Source organism: Electrophorus electricus, chromosome 2 (genome assembly GCF_041902795.1).
Source record: "Electrophorus electricus isolate QZ-2024a chromosome 2, ASM4190279v1, whole genome shotgun sequence".
NCBI classification, from domain to species: domain Eukaryota; kingdom Metazoa; phylum Chordata; class Actinopteri; order Gymnotiformes; family Gymnotidae; genus Electrophorus; species Electrophorus electricus.
In genome coordinates, this window is record NC_137498.1 from 10,654,314 (window position 1) to 10,677,001 (window position 22,688).

The 22,688-nt window shown below is 39.0% G+C and overlaps 1 long non-coding RNA gene and 1 pseudogene across 1 annotated transcript; one reads left to right on the plus strand and one right to left on the minus strand.

Moving 5' to 3' along the window:
- The first annotated feature begins 2,786 nt into the window (after positions 1-2,786).
- Positions 2,787-5,384, plus strand: LOC145660197 (alpha-1-antitrypsin homolog; annotated as a pseudogene).
- Positions 5,385-6,779: 1,395 nt separating this feature from the next.
- LOC145660199 (uncharacterized) lies at positions 6,780-7,818 on the minus strand. Its single transcript, XR_014126384.1, has 4 exons — positions 7,668-7,818; positions 7,338-7,452; positions 7,122-7,193; positions 6,780-7,023 (listed from the first exon to the last, which is right to left on the minus strand). It is a non-coding gene; the product is annotated as an uncharacterized LOC145660199 (long non-coding RNA).
- Positions 7,819-22,688: the final 14,870 nt, after the last annotated feature.

Here is a 22,688-nt window from a genome sequence, read left to right on the forward strand (position 1 = left end):
TGGACCACTTCAAGCCATCATTGTACTTATACATAAAGGAAACAGTAAAAAGCACCGTACAGCGTTACCAAAGAAAAAGGAGTGTTGAGAAGACGAACAGAAAGGTGACGGTTCTCCCCTCACACACACACACACACACACACACACACTCTCTCAGTTACTCAATCTACATAACCATAAAGCTCCCTCTTAAAGGCGCAGTACAACTGTATCTGTTACAAGATTGCCAGATTGATCCTTCCCCAGAAAACTGTTGAAGCTAAAATTGTCCTGGGGAAATGTTCCTGTGGGTTGTGGTTGTGAATTCTAAAAAATTACAAACAGTTCACAGTGTGAACCTTCATGATGGAAAAAAAAATTCCTACTTAGTGTCATCAAGGAATGTTTTACAATGTAAGTAGATTTTCCAACAGTTAACTAAATGGTGAAGTGTGTGACAGGAAGTTAATGTTTATAATCTCTCTTACATTATCCTAGGGGGAAATATAAACATGCTGTGACACTTCAATTAAGTAGTATTAAGGCACACCTCAAATCCACCATATGTACCTCATCTCCATCAGGTGGACCTCCACCAGGCAGACCTCATCTTCACCAGGTACACCATAACTCCACCAGGCAGAATTTAACTCCAACAGGTAGGCATCAGCTCCACCAGGCACTCCTCAGCTCTACTGGGAGATCCTCGATATTGATGAGCAAGACAATCCTGCAGCTGTTTTCACCACAGTTAATACTGTGTTCCACTGAATAAATGATGATTTGATAATTATTACAGTCTGTAATATGTAAATTAGAGTCACATGTAACATTAGCATTACTGCTCAAATTCTTAATCAATCATTTCATACACATGTATCACTGAATCCTGTGGAACTGGAAAATATACAAAACAGACATGGCAAGGAGACAAATGTAATGACACAAGCTTCCAGTTTGTTTGCTCTTCAAGCATGCTGGCTGACCATGAAGGACGGTCCACAATAGTCGGGTGCCAACTCTCAGACCAAATCAGGTTTCACAAAACAGGTTATTGAACTTGTCCTGAACTTGTGCCAAACCAAAGTCAATAAAAAAAAAATCTCACAAGCTTAGGTCTGCTTGCCTGATCTTTTTAAGATAGCAGAAAAAGTACAAATACTCTTTAGCTAATTTTGGGATCAACTGAACACTGGACACAACATTTGAACATTTGACTCTTTGTATGTAGGTTAGCTAAGAACATGATCATAAGAAATCTCAGTAATACTGGCATGTCAGGCACTGAAGAGACAAGCCTCATATCCTTATCAATAGAATTATGTGCTAAATAAAACATATAAAGGGTTTAATTCTATGTGAGTTGGAACTGAAATGAAAATGAAACTTCACTGCGTGTACAATGCTGTTCTCAATTTTAAAATTAAATCCACAATATATTTTAACAGCCCTGGATCTAGACTGCTCTGGTTGAGGAGGCAGTAAAACATAATGGGTTGGCATGTGTTTAGTCATATTTTGAAAGCCAGAACTATATTCTGGGCTTGATTTGAAGAGGGATGTGAGGAGATGCAAATCTCCCAGTGAAAAAAAAAAATACATGCGGACAACCAACCCCTTGTAAAACATATCTCCCTTTACACCCCATCTGGATTAATATTAATGTGATGTCATTTAAGATGTCTTACTATTTTCACTCTAACCTTCTGTATGTTTTACACGCTAAGTTACGTTGGGCGTATCAGGAATTCCTCGTGTCAAACGAGGTGGATCCGTAGAGTTGCGATCTTTCTCTTTACATTGGTGACTCAGTGGAGGGTTTGGTGCATGATGCATCTGCCTTGTATGATTCTAGAAATGCAGCAAGATCTATGCTCTTTATTCAAGAAGAAAAACAATAACCAGCATTAACCAGTGAAAGATGTTTGGAGTTAATAAAACAGAAAATCTGAACGTATAATCAGGGGAATGTCCTAATATAGATTCAAATAAGTTTTTTTTTCACCACTTTTAAAGGGAAACATAAAATGTTTCACAATCTGCTCAATCGTCATGATGAGAAATGCTAAGCTAATTTAGTCAGATATTATTGCTAGCACTGTGGCTAACTCTGTGCATTTCAACCACATAAAGGCTCAGAGATGGAGCTTGCAGATGACCCTGATGGTAAATGATGACAGCAGGGCTAATGATACAAGCTTAAATTGAAATATGAGGTAAATAAATAAAATAAAAATGCATACACCTGAGATTGAAACATGCTGTGTGGCTAAATGTGCACTTTCAAAAGCTTCCAAAACTGGCTGCGATGGCGAGGAATCGTTCAAGTTGTGTGAAGGTTCTCAGAGAGGTCAGTGGTACCGAGAATAAAAAGAGCTCTGAAAGTACTAAGTACATGTTAGCTAATATGAAAAAAGACTGCCATCCTGTATAGCTGATAAAAAGAATTGCACTTATGTACACAGATCAGTTAGTGTATTCGAAGACCGCAGCAGCTGAGTTTGGAATGAGACTACACAGCCTCACAGAAATCAATACCAGAGCTAACAATGCCAGCGTACAGGGTTTTGGCATCAGTAATGTTAACTAAAGGATGAATGCTGTGCAATGTTCCTGCTCTATTTGAAACAGCCCCTCAGTGGTTAATGTTTAAAGGACTGACCTCAGATTACACGAAACAGGCTATAAAATGTATGAACTCAATCCCAATAGTTTACTGCTGACAGGACGTGGATGGTAAGTAAATGTACTGTAAGATGACTGATATTCTGGAGATACAAATAATTTTTTCCTCAGATCTTGTTTCAACTAAATGGCAAACACTTCAACAGTGATCTATTACATCTTTAAAAATGTAAAAACTGAATTAAAGACTAGACTCAGAAGTAGTCTCCATGCAGGCTATCACGTATATACCTCTCTTATGAAAATCCATGTGTTGACTATTTTCTAATGTAACAGTTGTGTTTAAATGAACCTGCATATGATACATTTCAAATCTGTGCAGTGCTTCTGCAGGTGTTAAAATGTGGGGAAAGGTCCAGTGCTGTTTGATGGTTGTCCTCATACTGTCAGTGGACTGGACTGTAGGCATCAAGGAGCAGGATCATGATCAAGACCATTCAACAGATCACCATCAACATCTCCATCATGGCAAGGATGCAGCCCACCCCCACCAGAATGGAGAAGACAAACCCTGCCACAAACTCTCACCCCACAACGCAGACTTTGCCTTCTCCCTCTACAAGAAGCTGGCCAGCCATCCTGACACCCAGGGCAAGAATATCTTCTTCTCTCCTCTGAGTATCTCCATGGCTCTATCCATGCTGGCCCTGGGGGCCAAGAGCAATACCCACTCACAAATCTTCAGCACTCTGGACTACAGTGCTCTCACAGCTGATCAGGTCAATGAAGGCTATGAGCACCTTCTCCACATGCTGGACCACAGCCAGGATGCCCTACTGTTGGAGATAGGAGGAGCTGCAGCTGTACAAAAAGGCTTCAAGCCTGAAGACAAGTTTCTGAAAGATATCCAGCACTTCTACAAAGGTGAAGCCTTCAGTGTGGACTTTTCCACACCTGAAGTCGCTGTGCAAGAGATCAACAAGTTAATTGCCAAAAAGACCAAGGACATGATCACTGATATGGTCAAGAGTCTGGATGCTGCCACTGTGATGATGCTCATCAACTATATGTATTTCAAAGGTAAGAGTAGACAAGCAGAACCCACTAGAGATTAAATAATTTTTCATGTATTTCACCTGAACTGCACTAACCAGTTTTGTATTTCACTCTGTCAGGTAAATGGCAAGAGGCTTTTAAAGTGGAGCACACCAGCAAAGGTGACTTTCATGTGGATGAGAACACCACAGTGCCTGTGGATATGATGAACAGAAATGGCAAATATGACTTCTACTATGACCAGGGCAACTTTACGTCCATTATCATGCTGCCATATAATGGAAACGTGTCCATGATGATCGTCCTGCCTGACCAGGGAAAAATGGAGGAGGTGGAGAAACACATCAGCAAGGATCACCTCAAGTACTGGAAGGAAAAAGTCCACGAAACGTAATGTATCATGAAATGCTTTTAAAAATAGAATTTCACTTAAACATGTTAAGTACTACCACAGAGTAGAACCTTTACTCCCTGACAAGGTCACCAATGGCAAAAAAGTATTAAATAAATATTTTTGCTTATGCTATTCCATGTAAGAGTGTGTTTTCCTGACTGATCATCTCTGTTCTCCAGCACTTTGGACTTGTATATGCCCAAGTTCTGAGTGTCTGCTTCCTCCTGTCTTGGGGACACACTGAAGGAGATGGGAATGGTTGATGCATTCTCAGACAGCGCAGACTTCTCTGGAATCAGTAAAGGGGCCAAATTGGCAGTTTCCAAGGTATGTGGTAAACCCTTTAAGAGATTTGCTGTCATGTCTAGAGTGTCACATTATAAGTTTGGGAAATATTGTTTAAAACCTTCTCAGTAGACGTCTGGGGGGTCTTTGGGGCAAAAAAATCAATGGCTTTCTGATGTCTGTTTGTTTTGGAAAGAACAATGATGTGATCATTCTCTTCCGTTATGGGAAATTTGGTGGGATCTTGGCAGAGACTGCCCATCTTAAATATCCAGTAGAATTTAGACTGCACTCTCAGCTTCAAATAAAAAATTGAATTTTTAGGTTTGCCTCTCTTGATATGATACGATATGAAGTAACATTTATACAGCGCCTTTCTCAGTACCCAAAGACGCTTTACACTGCACAATGATTTTACATTCAGTCAACACACTGGTGAGATGCCACAGCCAAATTCCAACTGCTTTCCATCAAGGACTGTTCAGAAGTTAATGCATCTACTGCTTACATACTTTAAAGTGTCATTCAATGACTGTCCAGATTGGTCCTTCCCCACAGGTCCTACACAAGGCCGTCCTCAGCGTGGATGAGCAGGGCACTCAGGCTGCAGCTGCCACAACTGTTGAAATCGTGCTCATGTCAGTGTTGCCTTTCAAAACAGAAGTCAGCAGACCGTTCCTAGTCTTCATTGTGGAGAAGAACATCAGGAGTATCCTGTTCATGGGAAAGATAACCAACCCCACTGTGTAGTGGTAGACGTCTCCCACACAGTCTAGTCAGCAGTACGATGGGAGTGCTACTGATATCTCTCATATCAATTAGCAACAAATATAGTCACGTCTCTGTATTATCTCAGAGCAATGAAAGGCTAAATGTTGTGCTATTTTAGTGAGCTACATATAGAAGGGACTTCATTTAGCTATAATTAAACTTAAAATTAAATGCTCCTTTCAGACTTAGTCCAGTTCCCTTACACCAGATATGAGAAAAAGTAACAGACTGTTGGATTATTTCTGATGGCACAGTGAATACAGATGTACACAAACCCAGGCATCTGAATGGAAATAAAGTTGTTGAGTGATATTTGAATGAGTCTTCATTTGTTTTGACAAACCAATCATGGCAGTCTGTAGCACACAAATCAGGGGCAGTTATAACATTAGGTATGTTGGTCATATATATCAGTGTTTCATACAAATATTACTTAAGTCATATGGAACTATGTAATTCTAAAACAGACATAGCAATGTGACAGACGTACATTAAGCTCCAAACTCTCTAACAGTCCTGTGATTCACTTATAAATCAGTTTTGAGTTATTTCCCAGTGCATTGTCTTGTATGTTGATTCACTATGATGATCTGATCACAGCAGTTGGTGCAACATCCAGGCCCCTCTGAGTCTGTCAGGGTTCAAAATCAGATTTATCACCTTTGATTTGGTGTCAGATAAAGTAATAAGAATTACACTAACGCTGTGTCTAAGCCAGTAACTGGATGGGCCATATTTGATGTAATTTGTGTTAATTTGTCCATTTGAACAGTAACTGAGTCAGAAATCAGACTTCAAAATGCTGTTCTCAATTTAAAGAATGTACAGTGTATGGTAGCTAGGTCTGACATTGAGGATTTTAGAGGGGGTCTCATTTTTTTTTAAGATGGTGCATTATAGAGTAAAAATGTTTGTTCTTTTTTCAAATTTATTTGATCTTATATGACTTAATGTCTGTACTGGATCTGAAAACCTCCTTGTCCTGTAACAGATATCTTAACTTTATTATATATCTCTAGGATTAGGTAAAACCATGCATATTAAAAGTAATATGTTTTAAACCATTGTATTCTTAGATTTAGTGCTTAGATTTTTAGCAAGGCCCAATCCCCTCTCATTTTTCCTCCTACTCCTTGTTTTCAAGTGTCATCTTGCTCCTTGGGACTGAGTTAAAAAGGCTAGTGGTTGAAATCTACCCCTGTCTTCTGCATCCATTTTTTCAATGATTCACAAGGGATTCTGAGAAATTTCTCCTAATGCACAATTTGAAGTGAGACTCTGAAACCCTCAGTTTGGAGGGCCATTTAGCTCTAAGAGCTCACCCTAGCCCTCTATCAGACACCCAACCCCTACTCTTGAACACAGTTGTCAGTGTGTGCTGGGAGGTCAATGGTGTTTCCATTGAGATAAGGAATTACATAAACTGAGATGCTCAGTTTATGTTTTCTCTTTACTGTACTTCCTCTCACTAAAGGTGAGTGTGAAATTCTCTCTTAATGCTGAGTGACATGAAACTGTACATATATGTGATAATCTAAAAATGTTATTAAAGTGAGTTGAATCATTCAAGATTTATTTGGCTGAATTAGAATTATAACCTGGTTGGTCTTAGAATGAAAAATATGATTAAAAGGTCCAGAATGCAAACAGACAAAATCTTTGCATGAAGTAAAGTTTATTAATCAAAAATAAATCAAAAAGTCAAAAGATGTTATTTCAGAAGATGAAAAGACAGGTTGGGGAAAATGAAGGGAAAAAAGAAATACAAAATAAATTGGTAAAAAGACCTGGGAAAAGTTAAAGAGTAGGGCTAATTTTGTTGGAGCGCTTGGCACAGGACAAGGTGCTTTTTATAGCCTGCCATGCTCGTCTGAAGAAGATGCGTACTCTCTTCAACTTCTTGCATTCTGAGCCTTTATATTTGAAATAAAAGTAGAATTTTAAAACTGGTGTGCATGGAGTGGATGTATGTAAACTCTGATTATTGATGTGGTGCTTTGATGCTACTCACCAGCTGGGGTATTCTCCACTTTGACTGCCTCTGTAATAGATTCCGCTACTCCACCCAGATCCTCTCTTACATCTACAAATGTTTATTTTTCCCAAAAATCAATACAAATGGAATTACATAATAAAGTACAGGCACATATTTAAAGTGAACAAACATCATGTCCTACTGTGTGTTCTTAATGAAAAGCTAGATTTATGCAAGAAAGTACATCTGCACCTTCTACATGGGCGCTGTGGTCCAAAGAGCAAATCTCTTCCTTTGACTCTGTGATCATAAAGTGTTCAGCAGTTCTGCTCCGGATGGTACGAACCTCCTTACAGTCCTCCCATTTCTTGGGTGAGAAATGAGAAATAATCAGTGATGAATTGTAAAGGAAATGAATCATCCATTGACCACCCCTGGGCAGTGGAAACTCCACTAATGGACAGCATATTTTGGACTACCATCTGTATAAGTCAGGAAAGTGTGAAGGCTAAATAAATAAAACTGTGGATACAGTCTATATAAATCATTAAAATTATAGTATAAAATGATGTAGACACTTACACTTTCTCCCAGTTTGGCCGAGTAATGCTGCTTAAACCCAGCAATGGTAGCAGGGTCTTTATGACTCTTGTATCTTCTGGTAATGATATTAGTATGAAGTTGTCCCTTGGCATCTAGAAAGGACAGAAGAAAGCTCTATGGTATTGAACGATAATAAAGCCATTTTATTTCTTTTAAAAAGTGAACAGTTTGTATGTGTTTTTTGACAACTAAAAAAAAAAAAATTAAAATTAAAGATTTATTCCTAAGAAGTAATTGAATTTGAACTGAAAATTAGGCTTTGATTACAACACAATTTTCTATAAAACAAGGCTTATTTTACATGCATTTGTGCACGGGATTACCTTTGTACCCCAGTTTCATATCTCTATATGGAAATGAGAAATCAAAGCCTGTAGACTTTATATATTTATATACAGTTATTATGTAACAGAACAAATGGCCACCCGTAGCTCAATTTCTTCTACAAATGTTAATAAATGTGAAATAAAGGTTGTCTGTTGTGCGACAGTGCATAATGGCCACACTCGTGGTCTTGCAGAGGCTTTTCTAAAACAAGCCCATAAGTCACTTTCCCTTGTCTCAGTCAACGTATTTCATCTAATGGAGTTCGGTTACCCGAATATTTTCAGCTACGTCCCCTTTTATTTATCAAGGTTTCCTTTTGTTAGTTCATTCTCTACTCACTTATTCCGCATTTGAAAATATTTGTGCGGTCCGTGAAATTAAACAGCTGTGATGGCCCGAGTGCCGCAGGTCCCACAAACTCGCTTGACGTAGACAGACGTTTATTAGACGAACACGAATAAAGAACACAGTGGCGCTCACAAGAAACAGGCAAAATGAACATGTGCAGCATTGAACATAGCTTACAAACATAAAGTGCACCACGTACGTGAACATTAGCGAACACAGACCGACAGGGATGCACACACCAACCGGGGTTTAAACACACACAGACATTAGGAGAATAACCCGGTGCAGGCGTGTGACTACATAGTCGTGGTTTCACACAAGACCATGAACTCCCACTGCAGGCGGCGGGCCGTACCACGTGACTAGTGGGGCTGGGAGCTCACTATCAGCTCGCTAATTAGCTCTCCGTTCAGTCAAAAGTTCTCCATCATTAAAATGTGTGTTCTCATTTTAAATTCGCATATTGGCTACTTGTTTATAATACGATTCCGTTATCAAATATTTAGTATCTGCCTTTGTAGATAAAATTAAATTCTACTTAAGTTTTGTTTTCGTTTCTCAGTACCTCTTACGCGTGAAGAATTGTTTGTAGTCTCTGTTGATGTTTTGTCTAAAATGATCGTCATCGGCAAATCCACTCAATAAACTGATCTGGGGTCAGAAATAGAATGACACACATTATGACATAATGGAGGGCTAAATTCTGTTCAGTGGCTGTTTAGAACAATGACAGAAGTGCAGCTGAAATGACATTATAGTCTCATATCAGAAATCACACTATCACATTTTAAAATCATTTCCCCCTCTTTATGCTATCATTTTGTCATCAGGCTCAGATTAAAAAATCTAAATAAATAAAGTAAATATAACCTATACATGTAAACTATATATTAATTAATTAGTAATCATTCCACATAGGTACAATTCACTCACTCTGTATTCGTTATAATCCAAAGTCATTTGAACACTCATTAAGGATCAAAATGCAACCTAAACAACAACTATAATAATAAATTCTTAAGAAATTATACAATTTTAACTGAAAATTAGGCTTATTGATCACAATACAATGTTCAACAAAACGGCTTATCTTTACTCTGGTGTTTCAGTACCAAGGCTACGCAGTTATGCAAGCACTTTCTTGCATAATATATGCTTATATTATGAAATTGAGCAACTAGACAAACAGAATTAAATGCTCCGTTCATTACTGATTCAAATGGTTCATTTTTTTTTAAAATATATTTTTTAAAAGTGCAGGATTGTAGCCCCAAAATAACCTGCACATGGTTTTACAGGGGTTATTCCAATATGTGCTTTATAACACAATGTTTTGATCACATCTTCACAAAGGTTAATTACTGCTGAAAAGAAATAAGGTTAGCATACATTTTTTAATTTTCTTATAGCCTATAAAGAACACCCAACCAAACAACCTAGCTACAAAGAGACAAGGATAAAAACGTCATTACATGTATTATATAGGCATACAGATTTGAAATTAATGTGGTAAATGCAGTGGACAGGATGGAGTCTAGAATTCATCATCTGTTGAAGCATCTGTGGTGACATCCTCATATGGCTCTTCAGTGTCTTCATCAGTTTCACCATAACCTGCCACCATTAGGTGGTGTGTTTCTTTCACAGCTACCAGGTCTGTCTTCAGCTCCTCAAGCTTTGGGAATACAACACTGTGCAGGCCACAGTAAGCTTGAGCAGAAATTCCTGAAGGGTAGTTTAAAAAAAAAAAATCAAACTGTGTAATAAAAGCACCATTAAAAATCACCACAACACAATCTACAATCTAACAACCAAACATCACACCCTATCAAAAATAAACACAATCACATTCTGAATGCAAGATTATATATAATCAGGTCATAAACACAACATGAATAATTAACTGATCATATTAATAGGGCTTTGAAAAGTAGGATCCAGTGTAGAGTCACGTATGAATGCTGGGAAACAAAGTATCTATGAGTATGGCCCTTTGTAGGAAAGATCATCTGTAAAACAGTTCAAGAACGTATATTGTCGTGTCCGTTGATGCAGGAAAGAAGAGAAGGGAACCAGTGCGTTACCCTGTGGCCTTTTATTAATGCAGAGCTCTGGAGATGTCACTTCACAACGCATTGCGAGTGAGATCTAAAGCATAACTTTGCAGCAGACAGACTTATAGTTTTTCTGGCTTTGCACCACTTCTGCTTTTGTGTTTTTCCATCTCAGCCGTCACCTCTGTTTGACCATCTCCTACACATGTCTTCTTGTGTAATCACACATATGCACATCTACGGCATTTCCTTTTATGTCTGGACATACAGTAATTATTTTATTAATTCAAGCATTAGTCCTATTCCATTCTGCACATTATTCTCCATTAGTGTAAGCTTAGCATTCATTTAATTTATGAAACCCCACAATATGTAAGGCAGGCTTGAACCCAGATCAGCTAAGTGATAACACCAATAGCCTACTGGGTGAGCAACCACACTCTAACAAGGGTGGGCCCCTGTGCAAAACAGTTAGATCTTGGATCAAGTAAAACAAAATGAAAAAAACTAAACACCATGCCAAGCATGGAAAAAGGAAGAACGGGAAGAAATGGCAACCCCGATGCACTGAGGAAAACCAAACTAAAATTTCCCAAACAAGACCAGAAAACAGGGAAGAATTTGAATGGCTAAGGGAAGCCTTGGGAGAGAGACAGACTAGAGATGGAAAACTGGAGAGGGGAGGTATAAAAACACAAACACCCTCACAGATAAGAAGTGAGGTGTAGCAGGAAGGCTCACAGACCACAATACCTGAAGTTACCAGCTAGGAGCTTGGCTCAAATATTTAACAAACACCCAGCACTGAATGGCTGGGTCACGGGGCTTTTATTAGGTCTAACCCAGCTGTTGGGTGTTAAACCTGATTAGTGGTGTGGTTGACTTGAGGCCTCCCTCTGGTGGCCGGAGGGGCCTTGGCCTGGTGCCAACCCTTACAGTATCCTATATGAAGTGAACTGCATTAAGAAATTAATTGTTGATGTCACTTACTATTATTATTGTTAATAGTAGTAGTATTTAGTGGGGAATCATTTTATGGTGTTGATTGGAGAATACTATTAAACAAATTAATCTTACCATCAGTAGCAGTTGATGAAATTAATAACATAACCATTTGGAGATGTCATTGTTGTAGTAGGTTTAGTTGAAACTGTTGGACTTGATGTGTCAGTGTCCACTGGAGTAAGAGTTACAGGTTTATATGGAGCCTCTGCAAGAATAGAAAAGTGTGGTCAGTTATAAGTATGAACTCTGTGTACTGTTCACTCTCACTGGAGATCACTTCCCATGTTTTTCTGTTTGTGTTGTATTTATACCAGGTGAAGCTCTCAGGTCTGGTGTGTATATCAGTGCAGGAACAGGGCAGCAGTACTGGTTCTCCTGCGTATACAGTGATCTCTGTGATCCTGTGATGTTCCAGTGTACAGCCTTCAGCTACACCAGTTGAAGTCCTTCACTATCAATGTCTTCAGCACATGTGTGTTTCAAATTAAAAATTCAACATTGATTTTCTTTTTGACATGGCTTAACTATCTCAAGCACGCAGTGACTTGCTTTAAGCACATTATTATATGCAGAAAGCCTAATTATCTTTTACATACTTGTAAGTTACACTATACTGTTACTTCCTTTAACTAGTAGAGGGATTGTTGAGAGTAAGATTTACTCCATCACAGTATAACGATTGCTTACTTTGCTCTATTATACTCTAGCCTGAGTGCTGCAGCTGATATGCATGAGATTTAACTGCACCGCAATAATACATTGATTTCAAGATTTACGACTGATGGCAGTCTAAAAAGCAAATCGTAAGTGTTCAAATTCTACCTTATATATTCAGATAACATGGAGTGTTATACGTTATCAGAAATATATGAGATGTCGTCTCTAACTGGACTCCTACTAGATGTTTTCAGTGTTTCTTAACAAAGTAGCTACTGTGTAGATATTTGATGATCTACAGAAGTAGAGGGAAAGTCACACTTACCATCAGCAGCAAGGAGCAGATAAACACACACCTGCATTCTTACTGAGTTCCACACACACACTACACATGGCTACAGCAGGACTGCTGATACACACTGTACACACTCTTCAATACAGTCTACTGAATGTTCTGACAACTACAGTTATAGTGGAGATGAAGTGTATTCAAATGAAGCTTTGACAAACTTCTATCCCCAACACACACAACAAATATAGGGAGGCAGTAGGGTTTTATAAGTTTTTAAAAGTCATTTGGTGTTTCCTCTTTCTTCCTTAACAGTCTCACATTATAAGTGAGAATGTCATCATTGGCTCAGTCCATTGTCACAGAGATGTGGCGGCCCAGTGGGAGAGACCCAAAATGACTCCCTAAGTGCTGTTAGTTCAGTCCAGCACACCTGCCCCTTTGTACATGCATCATTTATGAACGTATTTAAACCCATCTGTTACTGGAGTGGTTGTCGGTCTTTGTTTGTGCTCAGGTTGGCGTTAATGGTCATTTAATAAATGCATGTCTTCGTCAAGAGACGTCTGTGCTTCCTGCTCCTTGCCTTGTGGCACTTGGGCTGTCACAACAAACAAAATATTTGTATTTTCTTATACCTGCGTGCGGGGGGTGGCATAACGTGAATAAGTGAATAAATCATATAAAAGCAGACATTGTGTTCACTTTGTTTTCAGTAGGCTACACCAAAAGTGAGGAGAAGGCCTTCAGTATTTTTGAGGAGTTCCCTTCAGTATTCTGGGAAGAGTCTCATATATAGTCAGGGCCATTGGACCTGGACTTCACCATCTCTCACACCAATCTTATTCCCACTTCCTAAAAAAAGAGAGAAGCCTGCAGCCAAGGGATCAGTTAAGATGAGACAAAGAGCAAACGTAAAAATAATGTATATGTAACATGCTGCAACCGTCCCTGATCTGGGCTGAGACCTTCCCCAAGGTCGGGGTCAGTTGCAACATCTGACTTCTTCGATTCAAATAAATAAGTGGATGTCATGTGTAATCATTTACCATTTTTTCTTCACAAACTCAAATATTTACTGTATAAACTGAAAAATCTTTAGGATTTAGCGTTGTTGTGCATCACTAAACTAATATTTAGTTGTATAACTACTGTTTCTGAGAACTGCTTCACATCTGTGTTGCATGGAGTCGACCAACTTCTGGCTGCTGTAAACAGGTATTCCAGCCCAGGATGCTTTGACAACTTTCCACAGTTCCTCTCCATTTCTTGGTTTTGCCTCAGAAACAGAATTTTTTATGTCCCCCTCAAGTTTTCTATCGGATTAAAGTCCGGGGATTGGGCTGGCCACTCTGTAACTTTAATTTTGTTGGTCTGGAACCAAGATGCTGCTCGCTTACTGGTGTGTTTTGGGTCGTTGTCTTGTTGAAACATCCATTTCAAGGGCATTTCCTCTTCAGCATAAGGCAACATGACCTCTTCAAGTATTTTGAGATATGCAAACTGATCCATGATCCCTGGTATGCGATAAATAGGCCCGACACCATAATAAGAGAAACATCCCCATATCATGATGCGTGCACCACCATGCTTCACTGTCTTCAGAGTGTACTGTGGCTTGAATTCAGTGTTTGCGGGTCATCTGACAAACTGTCTGCGGCTCTTGGATCCAAAAAGAACAATCTTACTTTCATCAGTCCACAAAACGTTTCTTCATTTCTCTTTAGGCCAGTCCATGTGTTCTTTGGCAAATTGTAACCTCTTCAGCACATGTCTTCTTTTTAACAGTGGGACTTTGCGGGGGCTTCTTGCTGATAGATTAGCTTCACACAGGCGTCTTCTAATTGTCACAGTACTCACAGGTAACTTCAGACTGTCTTTGATCACCCTGGAGCTGATCATTGGCTGAGTCTTTGCCATACTGGTTATTCTTCAATCCATTCAAATGGTATTCTTCCATTTTCTTCCACATCTCTCTGGTTTTGTTTTCTATTTTAAAGCATTGGGGATCATTTTAGCTGAGCAGCCTATCATTTTCTTTATATCATTTTCACTTCTTTACATGTTTTCCCCTCTCCAATCAAAGTTTTAGTCAAAGTATGCTGTTCTTCTGAACAATGTCTGGAACGACCCATTTTTTTCAGATTTTCAGAGAGAAATGCATGTACATGTGTTGGCTTCATCTTTAAATAAAGGCCACCTGATTGACATCTGTTTTTTCACAGAAGGAATGACCTCACTAATTGAACTCCACAGTTATTATTTTGAACACACCCATTTCAATTAATTATTCAATTACACACCTACTGGTAAATTATTTACCATGTAGTAATATAATTTCTACCAAAAACAGTGATTGATATGATTAGTCATGTTGGACTGCTATTATTTCATCTCCCTTTGTAACTCAGTACAGTAAGTGATGTGGAGTCTGAGCTTCCTAGACACCACCATCTCCACTGATTTCAAACTAGAGATCACAACAGCCATAATCAAAAACGTTCATCAGTGTATCAGGAGCTGCTTTGTATCAGAAACTCACCATGGACCCCACACAACTAGGGAACGCCACACACTATCTGTATAAAACCCTCTGCTCAGGTATTTGTTACTGCTTCAACAAAACCTGAACTTCACAACTTGTGTTTCCCAAAGATGGTTTTCCTTTAAAAAAAATTTAAAACCATAAAAAAGTGCTGTATGTGATATATGTGATCCTTTATTTTAACTATATTGTACTAATTGTATTGTATCATCTGAACCCCCCTCAGATACAAAGTAGCACTCACTTGAACATGTGAACAAAGCACAGCAAAACAATCCTGTAAACAAACACACACACACACACATACACACATACACACACACACCATGGAAGATTTGACCTTGAAGGACATGTGCCAGTAATGATGTGGAGGTTGTTTTTCTTATGTTACAGTGGATGGTATGTGAGCATTCACCTGTGTCTCCTGCTCTCTCTTCTCTTCTGTTTGCCCCTTTCTTAGCCTCGTTTGTCCATGTCTCTGGACTACATTAGAAAACCAGACAGTGTGACCCACAACTTGTATGCATGCATGCGTGTGTGTGTGTGTGTGTGTGTGTGTGTGTGTGTACCTTTGTATCTCCAGCACAAGACCCCCACGAGACCCAGCAGCAGGAGGAGGACAGCTCCCACAACAGTAGTCATGAGGATATATGATAGATCACCAGCAGGGTTTTGGACATCTGAAGGCAAACGTTATACAAATGTTATGTGTATTTGTGTGCGTGTTAGTGTTTGTGTTTTTACACAGCATGCATTTTAATTGCTTTTTAAGATATTAGGAGACCATGTTGATATGCAGTAAATGCATGTTACCGTCAGTCAGAGTCTTTGCACTGTCAGTAGTGGAAGCGTCAGCTGGAGCCTTTGCACTTGTTTTGCCATCAAATCTTGATGTAAATTCTGTTGTTGAGATTCCTGGAGAGGGAGATGTGTTTGTTAGCATAAGATGGTGTACTGCTTTAGTACTAGCAGTACTAGGGTAGCAGTACTGAGTCTCCTGTGTGTGCAGTGATGTGTTTTGTCTCCCTGTTGTTTTTTTAATTGCTCAATTTAATACTGATTTAATACTCAACCTGTAGAAACACACCCTACTGTCATACTCCACCACATTTGCTTGTTAAATTAATAAATATTTACTCTAATATTATATGATTTTTAGCATTGTTCTAATGACATTCACTATCCTTATAACAATGATAGTTATAAGGTGTAACTGAGCAAATTGGTTGCTCCATTTAGGTAACAATTTGAGCTTTGTTTGATATTAAGTACCAATTTAACAATTTTTTAATATTTGATCAGAATCTACATTTCAAATTTACTAACATGTTTGTTAAGAGTGGTCTTCATAAGTCCTTCATAACAGCTAACACAAACCTAAATACACTTTTATAAAGGCTGATTCTGACAGACAGCTGTCATACAGTCTTCTCTTCATAACACAATACTATCAGTTGATTAGTTGACATAACACTTCATTCAAGGGCTATAGGTTGTTTTTTTGTTTGTTTTGTTTTGTTTTTTTACCTAAGTTTTAAATATGTTTCCAGTTAAAATAACATAACGGGACCCCCCAGCAGACAGAGTCGGCTGAGAATGAGGATGGCCACTATAGCCACCCCAATACCCCCAGAGAAAAATCGGGTCTGATGACCAATACCGTTTGTTCATCTTATGTAGCCCAGTTCTGTGTTGTTCCCGTTTGTCTGTCTTTATGCTCACTGTTATGTTTTATTATTGTTGTTCTCCGTTAGTCTTCCCTTAATGTTGTATTCCCTTGTTGCTCATTTCTCGCCCTCATCCTGTTCTCATATTATTATTCTTCTGTTAGCCTGTTTGTTCTTCATTCTATAATGTGTTGTTAGTCTTTGTTGATTATTAAACTTATTATTCATTCTATTCAATCAGTTTGGTTCGTTATGGCGTCGTCACTTCACACGAGTGTTCACTCTCCACCCCTCCCGCGTTACAATTAGTTGTTGCTTACCAAGTGAGGGGTGACATCTTAGAACAGGCCAGACGCTTGTGGACAGCCGAGTTTTATTTGTAGCGGAATAAGCAACAATTGTAAAGTGAAACAGGCGAGGGTAATGGCCAGATATACACACACCAGGGAATTGCTCAGTACATGCTGATAGACCAGCGATAATACTTTGCAGGGAGTGAATGGAACCAGAGAGAATAAATAGCATAGCAAAGATGAGACACAGGTGGCACTAGTAAACTGGTGATGAGGATCTGGTGAGGTTGTGCCGGGGAAGACGGGAGTTGCAATCACGGACTGAGGGCGGTTGCGGGACATGAGGTTACTAGGAAAACTGAGCAGATGTGAACACCTCAAACCACGTAGTACCTTTCTGTTCTTGACACTGGCTGGAGAGGCTGAAATGAAAACTCCCATATGACTGTGATAAATGAACGCTTTGACAATGATTGTCATGACACTCAATTGAAAGTGTTCTGGCCTGGTCTATAAATAAGGTGTTTTATGTTGTTACTAATAAAATGTAGTTTGATCTCTAATGCCACACCATTCTACCAGTCACAGAAAGATCAAACAATATATGTATAACTCTGTGATAGAGCATCAGTGTGGAAGCACTAGAAATCTTAATATGAAACCAAGTGCCACATACAACACATGCTACTGATCACATTCTTGAACTACCAAGTTGCCACTGTTGGGCCCCTGAACAAGGCCCTTAACCTTAAATTGCTCAAGTTATACTCAGTCATAATTATAAGTAGCATTGGATAAAATCAATTTGTTATTTTAGCATTCTGTTTCTAATGTTTGATCATTCATGATCACATATGTAATTTTTTCATTAGGCTACTTATGTTTATTACAGTAAAGGATCCAATACTGCCTCTTGCATTGTGATTTTAACACTGCCAGAATGCAATGTAGACAGAATAGGTGGGTTACATAAAGGATCCAATCTCTGCACCGCACATTTAGTAGGTTAAACCCAAAGCTAGGCTAAGAGAATGGTAAAGCCCTGAGAAAGCAGTATAGTTTTGTATCAAGTTTTCACATAAAAAGGGAAACAATGATTTTAAACAAATTATTGCAGAATTTAATTACTAAACATCATTACTGATCATCCATTTTTTTTTAATGACATATGAAGGCGGTGGAGTGTTGTATTATTTATAATGCTGTGCAGTTTTGAATCTAAAGCAGCTATAATTTCTGAGAACTACCAGGTGTCACTGTTTTGTCACCAGCTTTCAATGCTCCCAAGCTTCGAATCCTTCAGCAGTAAAATAAGGAAGAACCTAAAATGCTTCACAGGACTTCGTCTGCACATCATTACCAAGAAGGAAGTTAAACAGTAAACACTTGAATAACGAGCAGGCTAATAACGTTACCAAACAACAATAAACTCACGGGAGGACGAGAGAAAGCACATTCAAAGACCCACAACCAAGACGCTAAAACAAGGGATATTTATACAAAGATTAACGAATGCAAACTAGACAAAGATGAAAACAGTGACAGGAAAACCAAACGAGGGGTCGGAACAGAAAAACCAAAACAAAGAAGCATGTGTGTTAAAAACCTGAGACATTTTTACTTGAACTGCCCAAGATATTTGTTACAATTAAAGGAGTATTTGACCATCACTGAACTAAACGTTACTGGTAATGTGCACAGATGACAGCACAACAACAAATATGACAGCAGAAAGTCTACAAGTAACTCAGACAACCAAGACTTTGCTAGTGTGGATACATAAGAAAACCTTAAAGCTGGATTTATCATTTGCAGTTGGATTTGGATCAAAAACAGTGTTTTACCTTTAATGGTGAGTCTGATGTATTTATATTGCTGGTTTGTAAGATAACAGCTGTAGTCTCCCTCATCCTCTTCAGTCAGGTGTGATATGAGTAGAGAGAGATTTCCTGGAGAGGGAACAGTACCCAGCTGAACTCTGTTTCTGTACTGTTCACTCGCACTGGAGATCACATCCCATGCGTCTCTGCTTGTGTTGTGTTTCTTCCAGGTGAAACTCTCAGGTTTGGCGTGTGGGTCAGTACAGGAGCAGGGCAGCAGTACTGAGTCTCCTGTGTATGCAGTGATGACGTCTGTCTTCTGATTCTCTGCCAAACTGCAGCCTGCAGAAACACACGAGATAAAGGCCTAATTAATATTTAATATGACATACTCCGTTATTATTATTATATATGACATACTTAATTATTATATATGACATACTTAATTGCTCCAGGTCCAGTCACCTGATGGTACTGATGGTACCAGCCAACTGATGATGGTACTGGAAATCACTAAGAGATTTCCCAATATATGCTGGTATGATGGATGCATGACCATCAAGTTATATGATTTAAATGTCTGATTATATTGATTATAGATTGTCTCTCTCCCTCCCCTCCCTCTCTGCCTCCCTCACTCCCGCTCCCTCCATCCCTCTCTCAAACACTCTCTATCTCCCTCATTCCCTCCCTCCCTCTCACTCACTCTACCTCTCCACTCCCTCCCTCCTTCCTTCTCCTCCCCTCCCCTCCCACTAAAGTTACTATTACCACTAAAGTTACTAATAACATGTGACTAATCATGTTTGAAGCTTCAAACATCACAGATACACAGGATGAGCTTGAGACTGTTTCATAAGTTTGGCACTATCCTATAACTTGGAAGCTTTATCATTTTACTAAAAAATTGGAAATGTGCAAATTATAGAAGCCAAAAGTAAATGTTTCATAATGTCAACCTGTTGTCTCCCAGTATAGTTTTGTATTATGTTTTCACATAAAAAGGGAAACAATGATTCTAAACTAATTATTGCAGAATTTAATTACTAAACATCATTACTGATCATTTTTTTAAATGAAATATGAAGGCGGTGGAGTGTTGTATTGTGCAGTTTTGAATCTATGGCTGCTATAATTTCTGAAAACCGCCAGGAGTCGCTGTTTTGTCACCAGCTTTCAATGCTCCAAAGCTTCGAATCCTTCAGCAGTACAATAAGGAAGAACCTCAAACGCTTCACAGGACTTCGTATGCACATCATTACCAAAAAGGAAGTAAAAACACATCTGCAGATAAAAACACACCTGCATTCCACAACACACTACATACAGCGACAGCAGTAACGCTGCTACAGATCTTATACACTCTACAAAACTACAGTGTACTGAACACTCTGAAAACTGCAGCCCAGACTACAGTCTGTCTGTGGGAATCACCACACAACTATGACCTGGAACTCTACAACTCTCTCAGTAAAACTCCACTGAAATTCACCACCCACTAATATCCACAGTAGAGAGGAAGTGTGTTCAAGTGCAAAATAAATTATTCCTCCACTTCTTTCTCTCTCACATACAGACTAAATCTAACAGTGAAACAGTGTCTTTCTAGTGTCATAACTTCCTCCTGAGCTTCCCAGTGTTCAGTCCCCATCCTCAGTAAAGTTATCCTGCAGTAAGAAGTAGTGCTACACAGTGATCCCCCTCAGCACTGTTTGGTCACATCATTTCACTCCTGCACTTAATGATCAGAGGACCAAACTGAATGTGTAGCTTAGCAAATATTAGACAGATCAGACAGGAAGAGCTCTAGACTACATGCTGATCAAAATAAACATTGATCATTTAATCAGGTAAACATGAGGATGGTCTGATATTCATATTATTCATAAAGTACAGGTGGAATGCAGCAGTCTATGTTGTAGCTTTCATACTATTAAGAAAAAACTACTTAAGAGAAGTTGTGAAACAGAACCACTAAAGGAGTCACCAAAGTAAAGACCACTTTGGATGTAAACAGTACAATGTCATCACAACCCAACAGTTATCACAGGAAGTAGAAACATTCTCACCTTTTCTCTTAGTTACTTTGTTCTTTTTGTTGTTAAAGCTGCCAAAAGCTGTTTGATGATGGTGGATATCTATAAAGTAACTAACTGAGGCTGTAGGCTAGTGTGCACTGCACTGTAACAACAACAACAACAACAAAATAAAATTAAAACTGTAAAAAGACAAAACCCCCAGCATGGGCTGTCTAAGCCTCCTGGCCAATTGATGTACAAATGAGGAATAAATAACACAAACAGAAATAAACAAGTGAGCACATTTCACACATAGCACCCAGTGCAACCAGATTAGCAATACATATGTCAGGAGGAAGAGGTGCATACTGGGAATTCTCACATCTGTAAACTGGTAGCTATGACTATGGTGGCATCAGAATAACTTGGGACTAAATAAGAAAAGTCTTTAAACTGGAGTCACTGGAGTGAATTTATGCTGCCAGAGTCAGTTAGTGTTTGACTGATTAAACCATGAAGTTCAAAGCTGGATGACTGTCACTGATGAGGATTTGGAGACTGTTTGACAATCTTCGTGGGTGTGTGAAAGAAGTAAACATTTTGCTCACACACCACTCTGAGGAACAGCACAGCAGAATTTCAAGATCACGAACCCAAAAAGGAAGCATGCGCATATGCATGTCTGTGTGTGTGTGTGTGTGTGTGTGTGTGTGTGTGTGTGTGTGTGTTATGTATTGCTAAAGTGCACCAAGTTTAGCAATACATATGTGAGAAGGAAGAGGTGCATACTGGCAAACTGTACTGTCTCTATGGTTTTAGTTTTTTCTTATTTGTTCATTTTTTATTTGCAAATTTTTGTAAGCCTCTAAGATAAGAGGAACAACATAGGAGAACTTGAAGCCCAAACACCCAACAAGAAGAGAGAGAAAGAGAGAGAGAGAGAGAGAGAGAGAGAGAGAGTGTGTGTGTGTGAGAGAGAGAGAGAGAGCAGGGCAGGCCGTGGGAGGGGGTGTTTTTGCAGCTACAAGTATCACTTTGAATGTACATTTACTGTGTGTGTAAAATTGTCTTTCTCCAAGTCCTTCAGATGTGGATCTGGCCATCCTGCAACAGCTGTGCATGTTTTGTGTGTGTGTGTGTGTGTGTGTGTGTGTGTGTGTGTGTGTGTGTGTGTGTGTGTGTGTGTGATTGAGAGAGCGAAAGAGAGAGAAAGAGAGAGAGAGAGAGAGAGAGAAAGAAAGAGAGAGACAGTGTTAGTTACGTATTGTTAAACTGATAAACAGTGCTCCAAGTTTGCTAGGAGGAAGAGGTGCTTGCTGGGAAACTGGACTGTCTTTGTGATATTACAGTTTTTTGCAAGACAAAAACTGGGACATGTGACACAATAATTGAAACCACTAACTCATGTAGCCCATCTCCTGACCTGTTATACTAAACCAAAAGCACCTTTCCTTTACACTCATTTTGTATTTCTAAAACACATTTTTTCAATACATTAAACACAATTCTCTATATTGGACATATCATTCAACAGCACAGATTTCAGTGCCACTTAACAGGACAAGTCGGCGAAGAAACAAATTTACTTTATTCTCTCTTAACCCGGGTGGACAAGACATGTTTGGAGTCCGTATTTTGCTCCTTTAGAACAAAAGCTGCTAACATTGCTAACAAACACTGGAAGCCAACAGCAATGATAGCTAATAGGATTTGTAAATAAGTCAGATAGCGAGCTACATGTCCTCAAACCTCATCCAGGTCACTTCCCGGTGACGTGTTTCTTCACTTGTCTAGTTCACAGTGAGTTATACGACACACCGACTAGTCTGGGAGATATTTATTAACACTTGGATGCTGTTTGACCGGCTTGAGAGAAGTTTGTGGACATGTATTTACGAAGACAATATTTTAGTTGCTGTTAACTTCCAGTGTTTGTTAGCAACGTTAGCATTTAACATCTTTTGTTCTAAACTAGAG